Source organism: Coturnix japonica, chromosome 4, assembly GCF_054131305.1.
Source record: "Coturnix japonica strain WE chromosome 4, WE-NBRP24, whole genome shotgun sequence".
Lineage (NCBI taxonomy): Eukaryota > Metazoa > Chordata > Aves > Galliformes > Phasianidae > Coturnix > Coturnix japonica.
The window spans coordinates 47409423-47429965 of NC_140666.1; the positions used below are offsets into that span (position 1 = coordinate 47409423).

A 20543-nucleotide genomic window follows, 5' to 3' on the forward strand; every position below is an offset into this window, starting at 1 on the left:
AATTATGTTTGTTTGTTTGTTTTTCTAAATGTAAATGTGCTTTGTTTTTAAAAATGTATTTACTATAAATTATAATGCAAGAAATCAGCTTTGACACAAAGTCTTTTGATTTGACCTGAAACAGTTATTTCAAAGGAAGGGAGAAAAATGTGCACCACCCTGAGAGTGAATACACGATGGGCAACATTGAAGTATGCTCACTAAAACCACAAACCTTTCAGCTGCTGGCAGTAGTTCACTCCTGATAAATACAAGATGACTCCATTGCACCGTAAGTGCAATCATGCTGTGAGACTGCGGAACCAGCTTTGAATTGCAGAACACTTGAATGTAAGTGAGACATTTGCTGATGAGATGTGATCAGACAGAACTGTATTATTTTTCTTGCAAGCATTTGGTACCATCTGAAGTCAGTCCTGTTGCAAATTTACCTCTGGTTGAACTGCTCTCTACCTTCCCCATGCATTTGTATCTGAAGACAGCAAAAGTTGCTACAAAGAGAAAGAAAGGCAATTTCTGGTAAGCTACAGACTTATCTGAGGCATTATGTGCTGTCTTCAGAACAAAAGTCCAAACTTCAACGTCTTTCTAGACTGTTAAGTCTTTTGAATGTTTTTCTGCTTTCTCAATTGCCAATCCATTTCAGCAATAATTCGAGGGTTACTGAGGAAATACCCCTTTGAGAGGAGTACTAGGAAAATCCATTTCAGTGATTATTTCGTAAGGAATAATGACCACTTTGTTTCATTAGTGGCTTTCTGTTTCTAATCAGACATTTATTTTTCACATTCACCAAACAAGGATGTACAGCATATGTTAAGGGAAATGTGTGTGTACCATATGGCTGAGAAGAATAAATTCTGTATAAAATGGAGAGGGTGAATGAGGAAGAGTAAGGTAATATAATAGATAATGAATTCAGCCACATCATATGATTTTATTATTATGGAGATGCAAAGAGCGGTATGGAGTGCATATGGATTTTAAACTCGGGAGACAGAATTTTACTTTTAGTATTCTAAGATGCTGTTTTTCTCTCAGTCTGATCAGATGGCTCTGTAGTCACGAAGCAAAAAAGACTGAAAGCTTAATTTCTGTATATAACTGACTGGCTAACTCCAGCTTCAGCAGAAGTAAGATCCAAAAGGAACAGACACATGAAACTGAAAAAAAACCCTGGGTCAGTCCTGTGATGTATTAAGTTTGGGGTAGGTATTCTGTGCTGCAGAACAGAACTTTGATAATTTCTAAGTACCAAAATCATGTACTTTGGCTTGCATTTAAAAACATAGGCATCAAAATCGATCAAAAGATTTCTTCTAGAAACTGGCTCAGCTTCAGAAAACAAATTTTCTGATCAGATTTGGAGTTAGGAAGCATCTCAAGCTGAAATCTCTGGAATGAGTGGTTGAGAGACAACTTTTGATGTCCTAACCAAACACTGCCATTTTTAAGGGATATTCTGAGGGAAAAATAATAAAATAAAATAAAATAAAATAAAATAAAATAAAATAAAATAAAATAAAATAAAAGCCTGTTGAATGTTAACATGAATTATGGATGGTACATTTTGAGCCATAATTTAATACAAACTGTTACTTGATAGTAGACTTCTTGTTATTCTTTGAAATTTGGCTGACTCTATATCAAATCCCACATTAATTAACTCTTCAGCCCTGGTATTCATAGTGAAATCTGCAGCTGTCTATGTAATTGTCTTAATTATTATCGATAAAAAACTGAAATGCTCAGAATGTAAACTGGCACTGAATTATCTACCTTGCTCTACACATAATCTTACTAATGCTTCATCTTAGTAATGCCACCTTTCACAGGAGTGCTAATGTTGAAAGAAAAAGAATCTGAATGTTCCTGCTTTTACTTTCAGCATTTGCATTATATATTTGTGGATGTACATCGCTTCTGGTCTATAATCTTATTTATATAGATTATGACTTCTGATTGTTGCAACTGTCAGTGGTTTAATATTAACGTCTAAAAGCATGCTCATTAAAATCATAACTTGTGTCTCTCCCTTGAGGAGTGTATTATCATGTTTGGCAATAACCATCATTTTTAATTAAAGCAAATATCATTCTCCCCAATCCATCCCACAGTTTTACAGTTTAAAGGAAGTTACTGAGAATTTCCTGTTCTTAACATATAGTTTAGGATCAGGTAGAAATGCACAAAAATGTTCTTATGAGAAATTCAGAATCAGAGGTGTATATATCCATAGTTTTCTTTCAAACTTCTCTTTTAAGCATACCTGGTAGATTTACTGCTTGACTGTGCTTCAGTAGTCTGACTCCCTGTGGTGATTTCCCAAAGTCTGCAGGCAGGAATACACCCCTCCTGCTGCAAAAGATTATGACATCATGGATGTTAAAAAGAGAATGAATGATGTGGTTAGCCATGCATTCAATATATTACTAGAGAGGGGGTTATATGGAAACATGGCCTTTCTGTCAGAAAGAATGAATGAGATATATAATTTGTTTTGTCCTTCTCTTAAAAGAACAAGGGAAAGGAGATAATCTGTCTTAATAAGGGCATGCTTAGAGTATCAACCAACTAGAAAGTAATATATTTTTAAACATCCATATGTGATCCCTTTATTAAATTAGGATGTTGAGCTAAAATTAAAGTATCAATATATAAATCAGTCAGTCAGTTAAATTAGCCAATTTTATACTGATAAATGGGAGTTAATAAAGCAATTACTTCTTTCTGAACCATAAGGCTCTGGTTTCCAAATCAGTTGTATGAGTTATGGATTACTGACATAATTTACAGGTTTTCATTTATGTGACTTATATCCTTGATTTCTTAGGAATTAGTCCTTTATTGTATTAAAGGCACAACAAAACAGCATTTGCGTAACATTAAGGATGGAGCAAAGCAACAAAATTAAAGGACTTCTCAATTATGGTGATGCAGTGTTCCTATTTTTAGTTGCTGTTGTTTCAAACATAGAGTTAAGGACAGAATTGTTGCCTTAATATTGAAGGTCATGACTTTTCAATGTGTGTGTCATGACCTATGTTCCATACCTATAGGGTTTAGCCTTTTTTTTCTCTCATTTTTATAAGCACACACCAGTAGCAGCAGTTCTGCACCTATGTTGGCCATTTGTTATGAAAGAGGTGGTATTAAAACTTGTCAGTGTATTGCCACATAACCTTCACATTTTCTATTTTTATGAGGCTCAGCTTTGTATAGGTTGACACCATTGGGGGGTTGGAAACGGTTACAACGTGAACAAGGTCAAGCTTATATAGGATGTGTCATAAATAAATTCTCATTTTAATTTTTCACACGCTTTTCTCCTTGTAATGCTTACTGCCTGGTATTTGTCCTTTTCTGCTCAGACAGAAGTAATGCGCCTCTCAGGCCACACAGATCTTGAGTACCTGCACAAACTAGCTTAATTCTGTTTGAATTTTGGAAAAATCATATTAACAATTTGCAAGGCAGTTCAGAAATCCAATAAATAAGTTGTAGTTTGCAGATTAGACTTTTTACTATCCTCTCTTGTGTTATCAGTTAGGAAAACAAAAACACCAATGGTAGCAGCCATTATGAAAGACAGTAAAAAGAATGCCTCATGAAGACTTCACAGTGCTTACTGGTGGCATTCGTGTAGTTCAGTTCATTAGGTGTTGCAAAAACAACAACAAAATCTCAAATCAGTGAAATTGATTATTTCAATGTTGAAATTGTGGCTTTTCCTACAAAACAGATACTTGTTGGAAAGTGACAAGAGGCTTTCTGAGAAATCAAAGCTGGTTAATAGTGACAGAGACATTTCCAGTTAAAGTAGGGAATGAATAAGAATGTAGACAGAAAGAAAAGCCAGACAGATGTTAGTACATTCAAGGAACACTGTCAAGGAAAGAAAATAAAATGCAACACAAGAAGATTTCTTTGACCATTAGTAGGATTCCTCTGAGATGTAGCCCAAATGTCAGACACGTTTTACAGACTGGCAGAGTCAACAGAGTGAGTTACCTTAGTCACCTTATCCCCTATGCTTACCTTGTAGACAATTCAGAAACTGTATCTAGCACTATGCATGGGGAGAACCATTAGAAAGACTGGCTTCCATCTCCACAACATATCTCTGTTCAAATATTAACAGCTAGTAGATAGGCATAGGCAAGGTTGTCAGAACCTGTATTTCCTAATGACAATTCTAGTGTGAAACATACTACTCATTATAAAGGAATTGTTTTCAATAAAACAAACAAACAAACAAAACCAACAAACAAACAAACAAACAAAAAAAACCCAAACACAAAACTTTTAATAAAATGAATTCCAGTTTTTCCCACTGAAATGCACTGGAATACTTTGAAATGCTTACAGTGAAATTAATGCACACCTGTATAGGTGCAGTGCATTTTATATGAGGCTACTCCAAAAGTAATACCTCCTATTTTATTATACTGGACCACGATACCAGAGGTGCATGTTTGTGGTGCAGCAGTATAGGATGAACCTTTCCAGTCCATGAAGTGAAATTCCCCATCGAAGAAGTTTAAGATGCAGCCCTCAGCAGGTAAAGTGGTGCGCACTGTCTTCTGGGATAGGAAAGGAGAACCAGGCCCCACACCAGTTTGGAGACTGTGGAGCACATCTTGGCTGGACTGTTGTACTACAGCCAATGTTCAGATTTGGCAACTTCTGATGTCCTTCTCTTTGAGCCAATGAAAGATAGACTGCATGGGCAATATTTTCTGTCATAGCAGCGCCATGACCACCTCAACTGGTGCAGATAACTACAAGTGTGGTATGCAGGCTCTTTTTCTTTGCTGGTGAAAATGCATAGTTATTAGTGATGACTATATCAAAGAATAGTGTTTTGTCACTGAGAATTTGCTATATCATATAGTGTTATTTTGCTCTTTTCATCTGTTGTAGTTTCTGTGGAAATAAATAAGAAACATTACTTTTGAATTATCAAAGTTCATAGATATGTGCTTCAAGCAATAATGAGCCAAAAATAACTCATGACAGAGTTATTCAGGTGATAAACTTTCTGATATGTGTTGGAGACAAAATATAGTTTTCAGCTGTCAAATTTTTAAAGTATGATTTCAAGGAAGTATAACAGATTTTCTGTATTTTTTAGCAAAATTTACCCTCAAGTAATTGGTAATTGGTTAAAATCTATAAGGCAGTATCATAACAATTTGTTTTAGCATTAGTGTTATCACAAGACAATTAACATGTCTGCCATTTATGTTGGCATCATCGATTATATGAACCCCATGTTTGTCTAACTGAAAAATAACTGGATTTAAGTGAAACATGAACTCACTAAATGTTATTGAGTAGGATATGAGCTGAGTAGAATACTAAAGCCTCTTAATAAACTTAATTTAAAGGGCCAATATTTGATAGACCTAGCAGGAACTGGAAAAACTGACTAAACTCTCCAGTGTTGACACAAGAGTAGCCCAATCGATTCCATTAGCACACCTTTCTTTTTGACGCCAACTAAAACAAATTTATAAATAATTGTCAGAACTTCATTCTTCCTCTCAGTAATCTCTAATTTTATGGGACTTTAGATAATATAACTTCCCTAATACAATTTAACAATAGCAACCTTCCAGGACACTAAAGAAAGGCTGTTTGTTTGCAGTATATAGAGCAATGCCAGATCTGGCTGGTGTGCAGGCAAGATTTCTCAAACTTTTGATCTGCAGGCTCTGCTTTCCAGAATGTCAAATCCATGTTAAAAATGGAATCTGGTGTGCAGAGTTTGTTCATCCCATCACAATTATTAAGCAGAACAAAAGATTGATAGAGATGATTAAAGGTATGGCATAAATATTGTATGGACTATGCAATCTTTAGGGCTGACTCAGATTGGCTGTTATACTGCCAGGATTGTGACCATTTGTATTTGTTGGGTTTAATTGTCAGAGAGTCAAGTAAAGGAAAATTCCCATCAGTTATGAGTGATTTTTTCACCCTGTCCCCCTAAAGTGTCAGTGAAGGTCTTTCTCTTACTTTCCTAAGGCTTTCTTCCCTTTCCCCATTTCTTTCTCCTCACATACACATATTTTAGCAATCTTTTTAGGAGGATAGAGAGAAAGGAAGGACCCTAATTCCTCTATGTTTAATACTGATGTTCTACATGGCATCGTCTGTGCTTTATAGAGAGGAATTTTCCTTTTAAGAGGCAAAATTGAAGCAGATGAATGATACTTAGTCTCTTCAAAACCTGAAAGTTTTCCTTGAACAAAATCTGATCTTTGAAGGAGTAACCCGATAAATTAAAAAAAAATAATAAAAAAATGTGAAGCAAATGCATATAATGCTTTGCTCAGTTATTTCCCACTGTGTAATGTGAAGTGCAAGAGTGAATGTAAGAATGCATTGCTTCACATATTATCTCCTTCCATGGTAGGAATACAATTACAAAAGATCTACCTCTTGCGAGAACATTGAAATCTGTTTTTAAAAGTTATATATTGCTAATGTTCAGATGATCTAAACTATATGCTACATCAGTACAAAACTACTTGAGGCTGGTGAAGCATTTAAACAGGAAAAAATATCCAGAAAATTAAGATTGCAGCCACTCTCTAATTATGATCCTGATTTATAATGTGAAGGCAAAGTTCATTTTGGACATCCAGGTCATGATAACAGTCAGGCAGAGTATTCAAATATCTTTTGCTTTGTGAACTTCTATGTTCATCTCTGCACCCAAATAAAAACTACATTTTCAAAACAAATAGGTTTGAATTAGGTTAATTAATAATATGTATCTCTATTATTCTATTTAGCATAGCAGATGGTGGTTCTAAATAATTACAATGACCATTATAGTTAATGTAAGCAAAATTAAAACAGTTTTGGCTTTCAAAAATAAAGGAAGTTGGACCAACTTCAGGCTGCATGTGCTTAACATTCTCCAAAATGTTGCAGATGAGTTGAATGGAAGGTTGAGTTTGATAAATGCCTCTGGCTCTGAATCCACAATGCAATACTTGTAAATTCTTTTGAGATTATTAGAGTGGTAGTTTAGCATCTATCATTTGAGATAGACTAGCATTATTATGCATACAAGTAACCCATTGCTAACCCATGCTATTACTCTTCCTCTGGTATAGCTGATCTTGCTAATACTCAGTGGCTCATCCTGATAGATTTGATTAAATATAAATATTTTTAATTAAAAAAATAAAAGGAAAAAGGAGCCATAATTTAAGAGATTAAATACTTAACTCCCTTGTACACTTTGAAGGACACATTCAGAGGTGATTTCTTATTTATTTATTGTAGCTTTTATTTATATCTCAGGTTTTATTTATACACGGGAAGACCTGTGTTAAAACTTCATAGCCTATAAAGAGGTAATGGAAAATAACCTTGTAAACTCATTCATTTTTTGGCTCAACATGAGACATTTTGTAACGGTAAAACCAATGCAAACCATTTTGGATGGTTTTATTAACTTCCCTCTTTCCAAAGGAGTTTTAGTGCCTCTGTCTTTGGCTCCGCCATTAGCAGTGTTGCACAGCTGAAGGGGCTGGCATCCTCACCCTACAGGGAGTCATTGGCTGATGTAAACAGATGCCCTTCCCTTGGAAGAAACACTTTTGGGCATTGGATTGTATGTGCCATGCAGGTGTTGGGGAGGTGCAAGAGCTCAGAGGGATTCTCATTTTGCATGCTAATAGTGGACCCTCAGGTCTCATTCCCATAATCATTTCTGAATCTCCTCTCTTAGGGAAGATTTACATTCTCCTGACATGGAAGAGTTAAACAAGGGGGAAAAGGACTTTTACACAGCCCTGTAAAAGTCATGTTTTGCTGGCAAACAGCAGCAAACTTGCTAGGCTTTCTTCATTAGAGCCTTGCCATTTAAGCCATCAGCGTCATTTTGTGAGGACATCAAACATGTGTACACCAGATGCCTGCAATGCAGAGCAGCACTAAGGACCTGACTCAACTTAACAATAATCTGTGGACAGCGGGTGTGAACCTGAGCTGGGCCAACACCTCATCAGACTGCATGGCTAATTGATTTCAAAATTAGAGTTGGTATTTCTGAACAATAATCTTAAAAGGCAGCAATAAAATACATCAGAATCCTTTGAGCTAGCCAAGCTTTCATCCAAATGGCTTATTACAAAGAGCTGGCACACCTGAACTTTGGCATAGACAAATAAATCCCAAAACAGTAAATGGAAACCACATTTGGCACTGGAGGTTTGTCAAGAGAAGTTTGTAGTCATCAGGAAACAAGATCTTGGATTTTTTTTCTTTAGTGGCAGGAAATCATTCACTGAATGTATTTTACTACAACTGCTGTGATTTATGTAATGAAAATAGTGTTGAGGAGAATAATCCTTTTTTTTTTTTTTTTTTTTTTTTTTTTGCATTTCACAATCTTCAGGAACCCAGAAGCACAGCAAGGGTTACAGTTATCCCAACAGTGATAACCAAATTGCACGTGTCGGCCTCCCTCTTTGAACTTTGAACTGCTAGTTTGTGGCATCATGGTCCAAAAGGATTTAGATCTGACTTTTGTTTGGCTACAATAAATTATACCCAAGTATCTGAGCAATGCCTGGAATCTTATCTTGAGGACAGGATGAGGCATCTCACTTAAGGAATGGTATAAATTTGGAATACAAATCTTTCCAGGGAATAATTTCAGATCAGGAAGAAAAGATTGCTTTTTCTTTACTATAGATTGAGTTAGAATAAACTCTGGAATATGTGAGGAAGCTAATTAATTTATTACTACAATATGGAAAAAAGGCTGTCTCTGAAAGGCATAAAGACAGGACTAAAGAAATCTGTGATGTCAGTGGCTTAAATCCATTTGGACTGCTTGGCTCTTGCAATTGCTTGTAGATAGCTTTCTACATTTAATTTCAGGAATTAAGAAGTGTGTAGCAAGCTAGAGATAAATGCAGCTTTCCTCATCAATTGAACTGATTGAAATGCTACCTACTCCTGTGCTGCTAGCTTTACATTTAAAATCAGTGGTAAGTACTATCACTGACAGTCTTCTGGCTTCAGTTTGTGACATCTGAGATAGTTCTGTTCATGGTTTTGAGTTATTTTGATCTATACCATTCATATTTGTATTGGATGATGTTAATCTTAGCTCAAACAGTGCATCTTTTTGATATGTATTACATCTTCATTAACAGTTCTGAGACAAGTATGAGTACAGATATCTACATTACTTTGTCAAAGGGTATAAGCAGCTTTTTAGGTGCACATCTAACAGATATGCTAAGACCAGCTTTAGACAATTCAATATATATATTTTTCTCCCCTCAGTTTATGTCTAATTTCAGTTTTCAAGCATGGCCTGATTTTCTGATTCTCATCTCACTTATAAAGTGATTTTCGAGATGTGTCCTGGATTTTCAATGGATTATTGGTACAAAAAATAAAGCTCTGTGATATTGCGACTATCCTATTATACAGAGCTCCATTTAGTCATACATGTTTAAAGCAAGCCTAATTCTGGTAACTGCTAATTTGTAGTGCAGTGAGAGAATAATCAGATGTTGAATTATTGAATCTCTTGCCTTTCAGAAAAGTATTACTACCCACAGTGTTGCATCTCTTGATCTTGCCAACATATTATTGTGCCTCCAACGGGCTAGACATGTAAGAGCTCCTATTCATGCCATGAAAGAGAACTCCCACTCATGCTCCTGCTCACACTCCACTCATGGCTACTTTAGCTACTTGATCAGTTTTAGAAAGATTATGTTTTTTCCCATTCTAACCTATTAGCTGTAAATTTTGTTCTTCTCAGTATTTTTATTAAGTAAAATGCTCTGTAATAATGAAATGAAATTTTGACCAGCTCTTGATACAATAACTTAGGTTTTGCATAGACACACACACCATTTTAGTATTCATTTACTTAGGCGTTGATGTTCATCTGCTTACATGTCTTTAAAATAAGGTATAAACCAGCCTAAATGTGCTACATACAAATAAAGATCGAGGGGACAGATTCTGACCTCTTTTACATCTGTTCAACTTGGTTGACTTCAGCAGAGTTTGCATAGGTGCAAATGAGGGAAAATTTGCCCCTAAATTTTTACTCTTTTGATAATGACATTCTCCTTAGCTCGTGTAGTAAAAAATAAAAGATTTTTTTTTGTGTAAAATGGAAGAAGGGAATAATTTTGTGACCTAATTCCAGCACATGGCTCCTCGGAGCTTCTTCCTGCTTCTGCATGTATTCATATGCAAAGCAAAAGAATACATCAAAGTGACACAAACGGCATAACAAAAGCTGTCTACAAAGTCCTGCACCAGCTGGTACTCTTACATGTTTTAGATTAGAGTCCAGAGAGTACTAAGACTGGACCACCGCAGGAGAAACAGCTAAGGGACACTGAATGTTCCCATGCACAGTGTTATGCAAACAGCTGTATCAAATTAATCTAGGCTTATCCACTGTGAAAATTCACAGGGTTTAATGGCTTTTCTTACCTGTGAAAGGGTGGTCTAGTCATAGGACTTCTGTACAGAGTCTGAAGCAGAGGGGCAGATTTCAGACTGTTGTGTGCTAGTGTTAAAGGTCAAAATATATAGTAGTAGACAAACAGGTGGGAGTTAAGATACAGAAAAGAGAAAAATACAGCAGAAGCATGAATTACTCAGCTTTTATTCTTTTTTTTTTTTTTGAGTAAAAAACTTGTCTCAGAAACTACTAAATCAGTTTTCAAAATGAAATTATTGCTAGGGAGTTTTCTCTGTGGAAAAAAGGAAGTGGATCCATTCTGTATTTTGCAGGATTATTTCATTTCAAGGAAAGATTACTATATATGTGTGGTAGGTCTGTACTTCTGTGTAGTTTAAAAGCTTTTCTGCCATATTATATTTCCCTCTTAGACTACTTTATGTAAATAGTTCATTACCAGAAGGCTCTATATTTTATCAAAATACTGTATGTCTTCCTTTGTTGTTAAAGTATTAAATAGCACTGTGCTTATGCAGAAAACAACAGTACTGAGCATCGTGGACCTATCCATTCACAAAATCAAAGCCTCCTTCTACCAAGTAGTTTTAAGAATACACTCCAAATACATGGATAGTCCCATTATCTGCCATGCATAAGTAGCAGTAATCAGTGGGTTTACTAGTTCTAATGCTGTAGTTAAAATACTTTGGATTAGGGTTTGTTTGTTTGTTTTATCCTTGCCTTGGTCTTTGATAACAATGCCACAAACAAGAATACACTTGTCCTCTATATGGAGATGGATGAACTGGCTGCCTCCAGAACAAGTCCAGGAATTCCAAGAGATAACATGAAGGAAATCAAAAAGTAACTGGAACTTTTACAGAGCTTTTTCTACACTGTCAGTATCTCCTAAGGTTACAGGACTAACCATAATAGTCACCCGACTCAGGGCTTCATTACTGAAAGATTAGTGGGTACCTTGGTGTTCTGAGTGGGCTCCCCCCAAAATGTACTGTTTTAATGTGGTCTGCATCAGACAAAAACAGTCTGTGGTATGGTGTAATGTTACTGCTTTATCTGTAGTGATAAGGCAACCATCTTCCTGCAGCAAGTAGATAGTTGCCTTATCATTACAGCTAAAGTAAAACTCTTGCCAGCAATGCCTAAAGCCTGGTAAACTGTATCTTTCTTTCTTTCTTTTTTTTTTTTTTTTCCCCCCCAATGACAGATATTCTCTGTCATTGTAGTTGACAAAAAAATTGGATTTGGTTTCCAGTTTAAGTTATCTGATCATTGGCCTCTCAATAGGAAAACTGGAGGTGAGTCAGAAGGACAAAGAAAATGAAGTAGTTTCAACAAAATAATCAAAGCAAACTCTTAATTACATTAGAGAATATGCAGAAAACTCAAAACAAATGTGTTATACCATAAAAGAATAAAGATTTGAGATTGTAAAGTATTAAAATTTAACATAATTCCAAAACCAACTTGAATATTTAAATCTGTAGCTGTGTATGGAATGGTTTTAATGTGGTACATAATAATTCATGTATAATGATCCTGATATTGACTCCTAAAGACAGCATTAGATGACAGGCCTTGCCACTATTGCTGTAATACAGGAAATTTTGGAGAAAGGAGATTTATATGATTCTTAGCAGGGAAGAAGAGAAATCTCAGAGTCCTACAACGTGATCTGCACTGTAGATCAATATGGACTGCTTTCACTGCAGTGGATCATTGAGGTTATGTGGTTGCCCTCCGGGGAGAGAATGGAAGGCCTTTGGAAATGCAATACCCAAAACTTCAGCAAGGTGGATTATAGGATGATTTTTCAGGCTTAGCCCTCACAAAATTGCACACTGAAAAAGAAATCAATTAAAAAACAACAACAACAAAAAAGAAAAAGGATAAGAAGTCCTGAGTACAGTTATAGAGAGCGTATTTTGTAATATTTGAAGTAAAACATTATGTTGGGATGAAGGGATTTTTTTTTTCTTTTTTTCTTTTCATTCCAGATGTATTTTTTTAATCATATGGGCAGTTTCAGAATATATCATCTACAAGGTGCAGCCTGGTAAAGACAGTGATGATATAATATCTATTCTTCTAGTGTTACTCCAGTGTGCTTGATTGGCTCTGCTAACCCTGACTTAGTGCTGATGGGATTCTAACAGACATTGAGGAAAGTGAAATCTCTGCATCACCAGCTACGTGTAAGTGTCAGATTGTGGCCTGACCTCTCAAAACAATGTCAACAACCTTCTGGTATAAAGAAAAACATACACCATACAGAAAGGCAATGTATTAACAACAGCACTAATAAATTTTACTTGGATCACAAGGACTAAATCATCAAACTGGGAAGTGGAATTTAGATCCTCAAGAGTTAACTGTTTATGTTCTACCAAACATTCCCAGCTATGGCAAAATGTCCAGTACAGCTCCACTGACTTCAAGGAAACAGTGCTAATTTATGCCAACTAAACATGTTGATGGCAGTGATGAAACAGGACAAAGTGTCATGGTTTTGTATAGTATAGTTTGAAAGTGGAGTTATGCTAAAAGAGAGAATAATAAGGGTACCAAGTTAATCTGGTGCACAACATGAAGACAATAACATCAAGATTAAATAACATGGTGATTAATCTGCCTGATTTAGGCATATTTTTTTCAGAATTGATTTAAATTTTCTAGTTACCACTTTATCTGTCTTACAGTGAGAATCAATCTATGCAATTTTTTCTCCCTTGCTAATAGCCTAATTTTTCTTTCTTTGTCCAGTATTATCAAACCATGCCACATATTCTGTTGTTCTGATGCCAAAACTTGTAGTCCTGGCAAAATGTATCATGCAGCATATCTAAGTAAGTGAATTAAAAAAGCATCTGAGCAGGTATCTGGTGCATGTCACAGTTCATTCTTCCATAATAAACTGTGTTCTCCTTCTCATTCATTTGTCAATCATAGTAACTAAAGATTATTATTTGCTGTATGTACGGGACACCAGCAATTTGCAAAGTCTGTTGGCAAGAAAATCAGGTTAGAATGACAGAGTGAGAAATTAAGCAGAACTCTGATGTAATTAGCTACAACAATCAGTGCTCTAATTTCTGATTTATTGTTTCCTGTTTTCCTGCTGCTTTCAGTCCATGCATACTGTATACGCTTCATATAGGTCAAACAATTGCCTTATCAGTCCTGGCAAACCAAGAGGTCAGAGTTAACAATATTTATTTGAACATGCAGGATGCTTCCCACTGCAATTAGGAAATAACTATTACTAATAGGTTTTGGTGCTATTTCCTCGTTTATACACTTTTGCAAAGAAACAGGCAATAGGGAATTCAGATTTCAGACTTCATATTTTTTTGCAGATAGATTTACTTGTCTAGTAGTAGCCAGTTCATTTAAACTGGCTGTACTGAATTGTCTCAAATGACAGTTTGACAAGGTATTAATGCAGAATGATTAAATTTACTTGTATCAGTTTAATAACTATACATATATGGCATATTTTATATTATGTCATGTGAGATCTTAAAAAGAGACTCGCCAGGTATTAGTCCCTCTGAAATCCATGAGAGTTTTCCTCCTGACTGAAATGGGATTACAAAATATGTCCCTGCAAATTTGTTCTGGCTGGCATTTTCATGCTGTGCAGAGTTCAGTGTCTTTGAATGAGAATGTATTTTACTAATACAAGACAGTGCATATTTTGCTCTCACATGGTTCTTGCAGTTCTATTAGGAATTCCTGTTACTGCTTCTTTTAATTTGAAATCCAGTTGGTAAATTGTGCGTTTCAGAAGAAAAGTATTTACTATATGTATTCAGCTCTTCAGAGTATGGACACATTTTCATAAAAAGTGAAGCTGGGAGAAAACCTCAGAGGCCACAAAGTCTGGCCATCAAACTATTCCTAAAAATAAACTATAACTAAAACACTGCTGAAAGAAGTTAGCCTGGCCTATTCTCTAAAAACTCCAGAAATGGAAATCCTACAACCTTCTCATGTAATCTGTTCCATTATCTACTCTTGCAGAGGGGGAATAGGTATAAAATTTCAACAAAAAAGCCTTGCTGTAAATTGACTTCATTACTTATTTTACTTCCTATAAATAGGCATGAAGAATAATATATCTTTACAGAGACCTTTCATATAGCAGCATGTCTCTAAAATTTTTTTCTCTGTACAACAGTATATAATATTTGTTCCTTGAAATTCACATTTTATTAATCACTGATCATTTGCTTCTTTTATGCTGGACCTTGTCCTTGAAAGGGCAATTGCAAAATTGTGTGTTCAACACATAACTCTCGTAGCTGTACTTTTCATCATTATAATTGCTTTATTGAAATTGTTTCACTGTTTTGACTCTTGATAAGTCCAGATCCTTTTCTATAGAACTACTGTCTAAGTAGTCATTTCTCATCGAGTATTTGAGAAGCGGATTCACTAAGTAGAATTACACTCTATTTATTATAGCCTATTTCTTTCGTTTGTATTCTTATTTTAAATTCTAACCATGTCCTTCAAAATGCTTGCACTCTTCACAGCTTCATATCACATAAGAATTTAATAAACTTACTTCCTTTTGTAGCACCTAAGTCATTAATGAAATAGATACATAGTACTAGAGTCAAGTAGTATCATGTTCATCAGAATCCCAGTGGATACCCTAGCATTTCAGCACACTGTTTTCTAACTTCTTCTGCACTCTCTTTGCACTACTGTTGAACAAAAGAGTTATTTTTCTTTAATTTTCTTTCCGATCAGGTTCTCATGTGTGCAAAACAGTATTGACTATTTTAATGAAAAAAAAAAAAATACACAGCACATATACTACTCTTTCTCTACTTCTGAGACTTGCTTCCTGTCTAGCGAGAATTCACTTGCTTGATATATTTATTCTAGTTACATTATTTTTGGCCATTACTTACCACTGGTTAATCTTTTAAGTGCTTAGAAATAGATGCCTTGTTTATTTCTCAGTCTTTTGAAGTCAGACTAGCTCTTCTAGGATTCCTTGTTTCTCTCTCTTCTGAGAGTAAGCACAACATTCGTATTTTTTTAGAGCTCCAGAGCTGTGATGTGTGCAGATTCTTCTCTGGTTTGTAATAATTCTAGGATTACTTTGCCACTTCCCTAAATATCCACTGGATTTCATTCATGCACAGCCTACATGAGGTCCTTTAAAATTCAGGGCAGGTTGAGGTTTTACTATGTTGTTAATGCTAATCACATAATTGATACAGTCTTAGGTAAGTGCCTTTCATGAGACGGGAACCAAAAGAGTACTGAACAATTTACTTTTCTTCACTTTTCATCCCTTTTAACTACCAGGCTGTATAATTGTGTAATCCTCTACTAATAATTTAGATTTAGAGAATAATTTCTTATGATCTATTTGATCAGTGCTTGGGCCTGATACTCTCATGTCTTCATCTTTCTAATTTTTAATCCCACATACTGTTATTTTTGTATATATGTGCTAGAACACATATATGTGAGGTGATTTTTGAGCCTCAAAGTAGGGCCAAACAAATTCACTAAGCTCAGAACTGAAACAGAGTGAGAGTTTACTTTCTTAAGCTGCAAACATTTCTTTACATCTTCACATTCTCTGTTGTTTTCACCCTCTTTGTTAAAAATAAGAGTAACTCCTCTTACATCTTTCTTCTGCCTCCTCTTTCAGGAACTTTTCCCATGACCACAGATCTACACTGTACTTCTCCTTTCTTCACATAGCTGGAGGTATCTATCATTCTGTACATTTAAGAGTTATATTTAGTTATGAAAAGCTTTTTCCACTTTAGAGTCTCATGTGACAATGCCATGGAGAATTCTTACAAAATATAGCTGCTACAAGGAGATCAACCTGCTCAGAAGCACTGGAGAAGTCTCATATGTGAAGTCAAGTTCTGCAGGCAGCTCTGCCAGCCCCGGGGCAGAGCTGAAAAAAGTAGAATTTTGATTGCAGCATGCAGTATTACTAAGTCATATCAAGGGGCTGATATTCTGCAGGCTAAATTTATATCTTGCAACACCTTCTGCCTATAGATATGTGACTTTTCTTCAGCAAAGGGTGGATAAGAGTGGAGGGAAAACAGGAATGGAAGTGGATGATGATGGCAGACAAGAAAGATTAAACTGGTGACAGAATTAACTGCTAACATCATTATTTTCAAGGACAACAGATTCCAGCCAGGGAGTCAAACAGAATATTTTTGAAAAACAAAAATTTGAATTAGTACATCTTAGAAACTGAGGTCTGGAAACAAATAAAGGGAGCGTGTGGAGCACAGAAGACACTGGAAGATTAAATTTAGAAGTCAGATATTACTGGTCTATTCAAATTATTTTTTAAACAGATTTCTTTTCCTTTTTTTTTTCTTTTTCTTTTTCTTTTTTTTTTCTTTTTCTATTTTCTTTTTACAGCTCTGTAGCAGTTCTTAGTCTGAATAAAGTGATTCAGTTTGACTATCCTGCCTATTCTCTTATTTAGTCTTTTACTTTTTTACATTTATTGGCTTCTTGTACTGTACTGATCTTAATTCTATGAGCAGGTTACTCCAGGTATCCTTGTTAAGACTTTGTGGACTGAAGGCTACGTTCACAGTTATGAAGTTTGTTCCTCTGCTGAATGAAAGTTACGTACAATTTAGACATTCCAACTATAATTTCAGCTGAGGTTTTTTTTTTAAATTTTTGATTTTTAAAAGATTTTCATTTTCAAATCATTCACCTTTCTTTCATTTCTCTCATATTTATTAACCTTGAGCTGTATTGCACAGGCTGCGTTGCAATGCAGGGAAGGAAAATTGCCCCAAAGACTTTTTCGAAGTTTTGTAAAATGGATGACTACATTGGCTGAGAACTTATTTATAAGCTAACATTTCCTAAAAAGAATTTTTCTTTTGGTTGGTTTATATTCCCTAAGGGATATGTCCCATTCCTGATGCTGTCAATGAGAAATCTCTTATTAAGTTAAAAGGGTGTGGAATCGGGTCTTTAAAAACATTATATTGAAACACAACATGGTTATAAATGCTAGTAAAACTTTCAAGAGTGATCTTTCAATGACCCTAAGAACCGAGGACTGATCCACACCAAAACAGTGTAATGCAAAATCCTTCCTTGTTCCCCTGCCTTCCGAAAGTTAGAAAGACAAGTATAGAGCACACATTGGAGAAACCTGTGTGTTCAGAATCAATAGTTTTTCATGGAACATATGAATCTGTTTAAACTCCAGCATGCATCCAGAAATTTTCTGCATGTACCTTGAACTAGCCAGTTCCAGGACCGTGAATTCTAATGAAGGCCCGACTTCAGGCTGGAAAGAGAACTTCCCAACCAAGAGGGAGCTGTCCTATCTTCCCATCTGTATGGTGAAAGACACAAGCTGCCAGAGTACAACAGGCAACAAAAACAGATGTGTAATAGCCAGGTAAATCCATACTTCTCTTTTTGTCTATTTCCTAGGTGCACTCTGTGTTAGAATTTCTGGTGGTTTATGAAATGTATACATATTTTTCATACAGAGTTATTACTTGAAAGCTTGTTATTTCGGGAAATTTTATTTTTAGTAGTACTTATCTTGCATTTCAAAGCAATTCATAAACAGGAAAAGCCTAATCCATCATTATTTACACATCAGTGTTTAGGTCAAAAGGGACAGTGCAATTGGAACTCTGTTGTCAAACGTGTGTGTGAAGGTACTGTAAGAAAATATCAACGTGCTGCTTTGCTGGCTGTCATTCAAGGATACAGAAAAATATCTTAAAGCTTCCTGGGAACACAAGATAAACCACTGTAAGATCCAAAATAGAGATCAAGAATTTTAATTTCCTGTAACAGACAGTTCAATACAAATTAACATCTTGGCCAAATGTTCAGCAAACATCAATCATGATAGCTTCCCTGAAGCCAATTTACACCACCTTATGGCAGATGAAGATAGCTGTAGGATATCATAAAGATAAAAGACCCACTGGTATGAAAAGTTCTTTCATCATATCAGGCTAGTCAAAATGTGAGGAGATATTTTCTACAAAATGAACACCTCTTTGGCCAATAAACATTGTTAAGAATATAACTGTTCTCCTTCCTTCCACCCACTGGAAACATATATATATATAAAATCTTATCACTTTCAAAACTCACATTTTTAAATTATAAATTAGTTTTGACTTACTTTCTTAAGAACTTTGTTTTAGTATCTTTATAATGCAGTGAATGGTTATGATATTCTTGAGCTCTGTCATCTCCGTTCCTCAAAACTGAAAAACCCTGACACATCAGATAAGAGCTCATTAAGTCAAGAAATTTAGGAAAACATGTTATCAAACTGTAATTTCTGTGGCTTTTGGACCTTTAGAAAAATGTCAGAAATTATGTAGAGCAAAACTTTTGAACTCTTCAAACTACCTTTGCTGAAGAGTACTGTAGGTCCAGAGTTGTGAATTCTTTTGTGGACAAACATAGAGCAGAACATCCATCTATTCTGAGTAACCAGAGCATCAAAGGTACAGTCATATATTTAATGTTATGAGGAGAAACTCAAGACAGAAAGAATGTTTCTAATCCCAAGCAGCGTTAACTGTATCACAGGTATCATTCACCATGTGCTAAAGTATCAAATACTTACATTTCAAAAGACAAAGACATACAAATGCTAACATTGTTTGCATTTCAACCTTTTACTGTCCATGTACGTAGTTTTTATGTCAAGGGCTGAAATAAGAAAGAATTAATATTTTATTTTCCAGTTAAAAAAGAAAAAGGAACACTTTATGATTTGTTGACTCCATTGTATTTATGCTCTTGATTAACGTTGAAGTTAAACACATGCCTCAATGTCTGATAAATTACCAATATATTTTAAAAAAGAAATAAGCATTTATTTCAGCAAAATTAACATTTTCTACATTTCCATTCATAGACAGTTATTTGCTGCAAATTTAAATTTAATGTGACGTTTTGAGTATCGTACTTAAATTAAAAGTTTGTGGCCAATAATCATTGCCCAGGTTACTAATACGAGATTTTAGTTTAATTTTCTAAAATTTCAGGTAAATGTCAACTGAACAGTATTATGGTCTGCAATCGTCCTAATATTTATGTCCCCCCAATTTTTAGTGGACAGTTATTTTTTCTCCCAAAGAAAGTGAGTTAATCTTTCTTATTTGCTTCAAATTATTAATGATAATTTTCTTTGCCAGTTCATTTGGAGGTAGAAAATTTAGCTTGGGCTCAGACCCCCTTGTTTTAAAATTTAATACCGATATTACTTACATTATTAGTTTTACTGGTAAATCAAGGAGCAAGTTGCCGGAATCCAGCTGTGACCCCAGGGCAGGAACTTTCTGCCGGCTGTCACCTTCTGACAGTTCAGGCTGTTAATTACCTCCAACAGTTGGAGCACAAGCACCTCTCTGTCTGCCAGCTGGCAGCCTCAGCCTCAAACTGGCAGCCTGAGAAGATTTAAAACCTGTAACAAAAGGCTGCTATGTAAACAGTTTATCGTAAAATACACAATGGCGGCAGTAGACCCACATCAGGAATCAAAGGTAGCCCCTGCGCTTGTAGGGACTGGAAATGGTACAGGCTCCGTCTTGCCTCTTGCTGCCAGCCAGTAGACAAAACCCAAAGTCCAAAGGGAAACCCCAGAGAAGATCAGGCTTCACAAAATCTGAATACTTGAATCTAGAGATCCGAATTGTTGCACTACCACTGAGCTATACCGATTACTGTAGCAAACAAAAACACTGCAGTGACATTTTAACTACTTCATTTGACAGCCACTTAAGTTTAGAAAACAGAACCACAGGTTTTTCCGGAAGGAGGGTCAAAAATGTTGGCCAGAATATTTTGTTAGCTGCAGCTGAGTAGCTAGGGCACTTGCTGAGAGGCAGCACTGGATTGCTGTCTACCTCAACCCCAAGAAGGTTCAAGACCTGGAGATGAGCCCTATAATTTCCAGGTGAGCTTGGACTGCTGGAGACCTGGAATTGCAAAACTGACTAAACTGGAGCAAGAAGGAATTTGATCTGTCCTTAGCTATGGAACAGGATGA

At 35.6% G+C, this 20543-nt stretch overlaps 1 long non-coding RNA gene across 1 annotated transcript; it reads right to left on the reverse strand.

Moving 5' to 3' along the window:
• Positions 1–225: 225 nt before the first annotated feature.
• LOC146761059 (uncharacterized) lies at positions 226–19843 on the reverse strand. The gene is made up of 4 exons (XR_014945342.1): positions 19763–19843; positions 18896–18971; positions 2270–2358; positions 226–491 (listed from the first exon to the last, which is right to left on the reverse strand). It is a non-coding gene; the product is annotated as an uncharacterized LOC146761059 (long non-coding RNA).
• Positions 19844–20543: the final 700 nt, after the last annotated feature.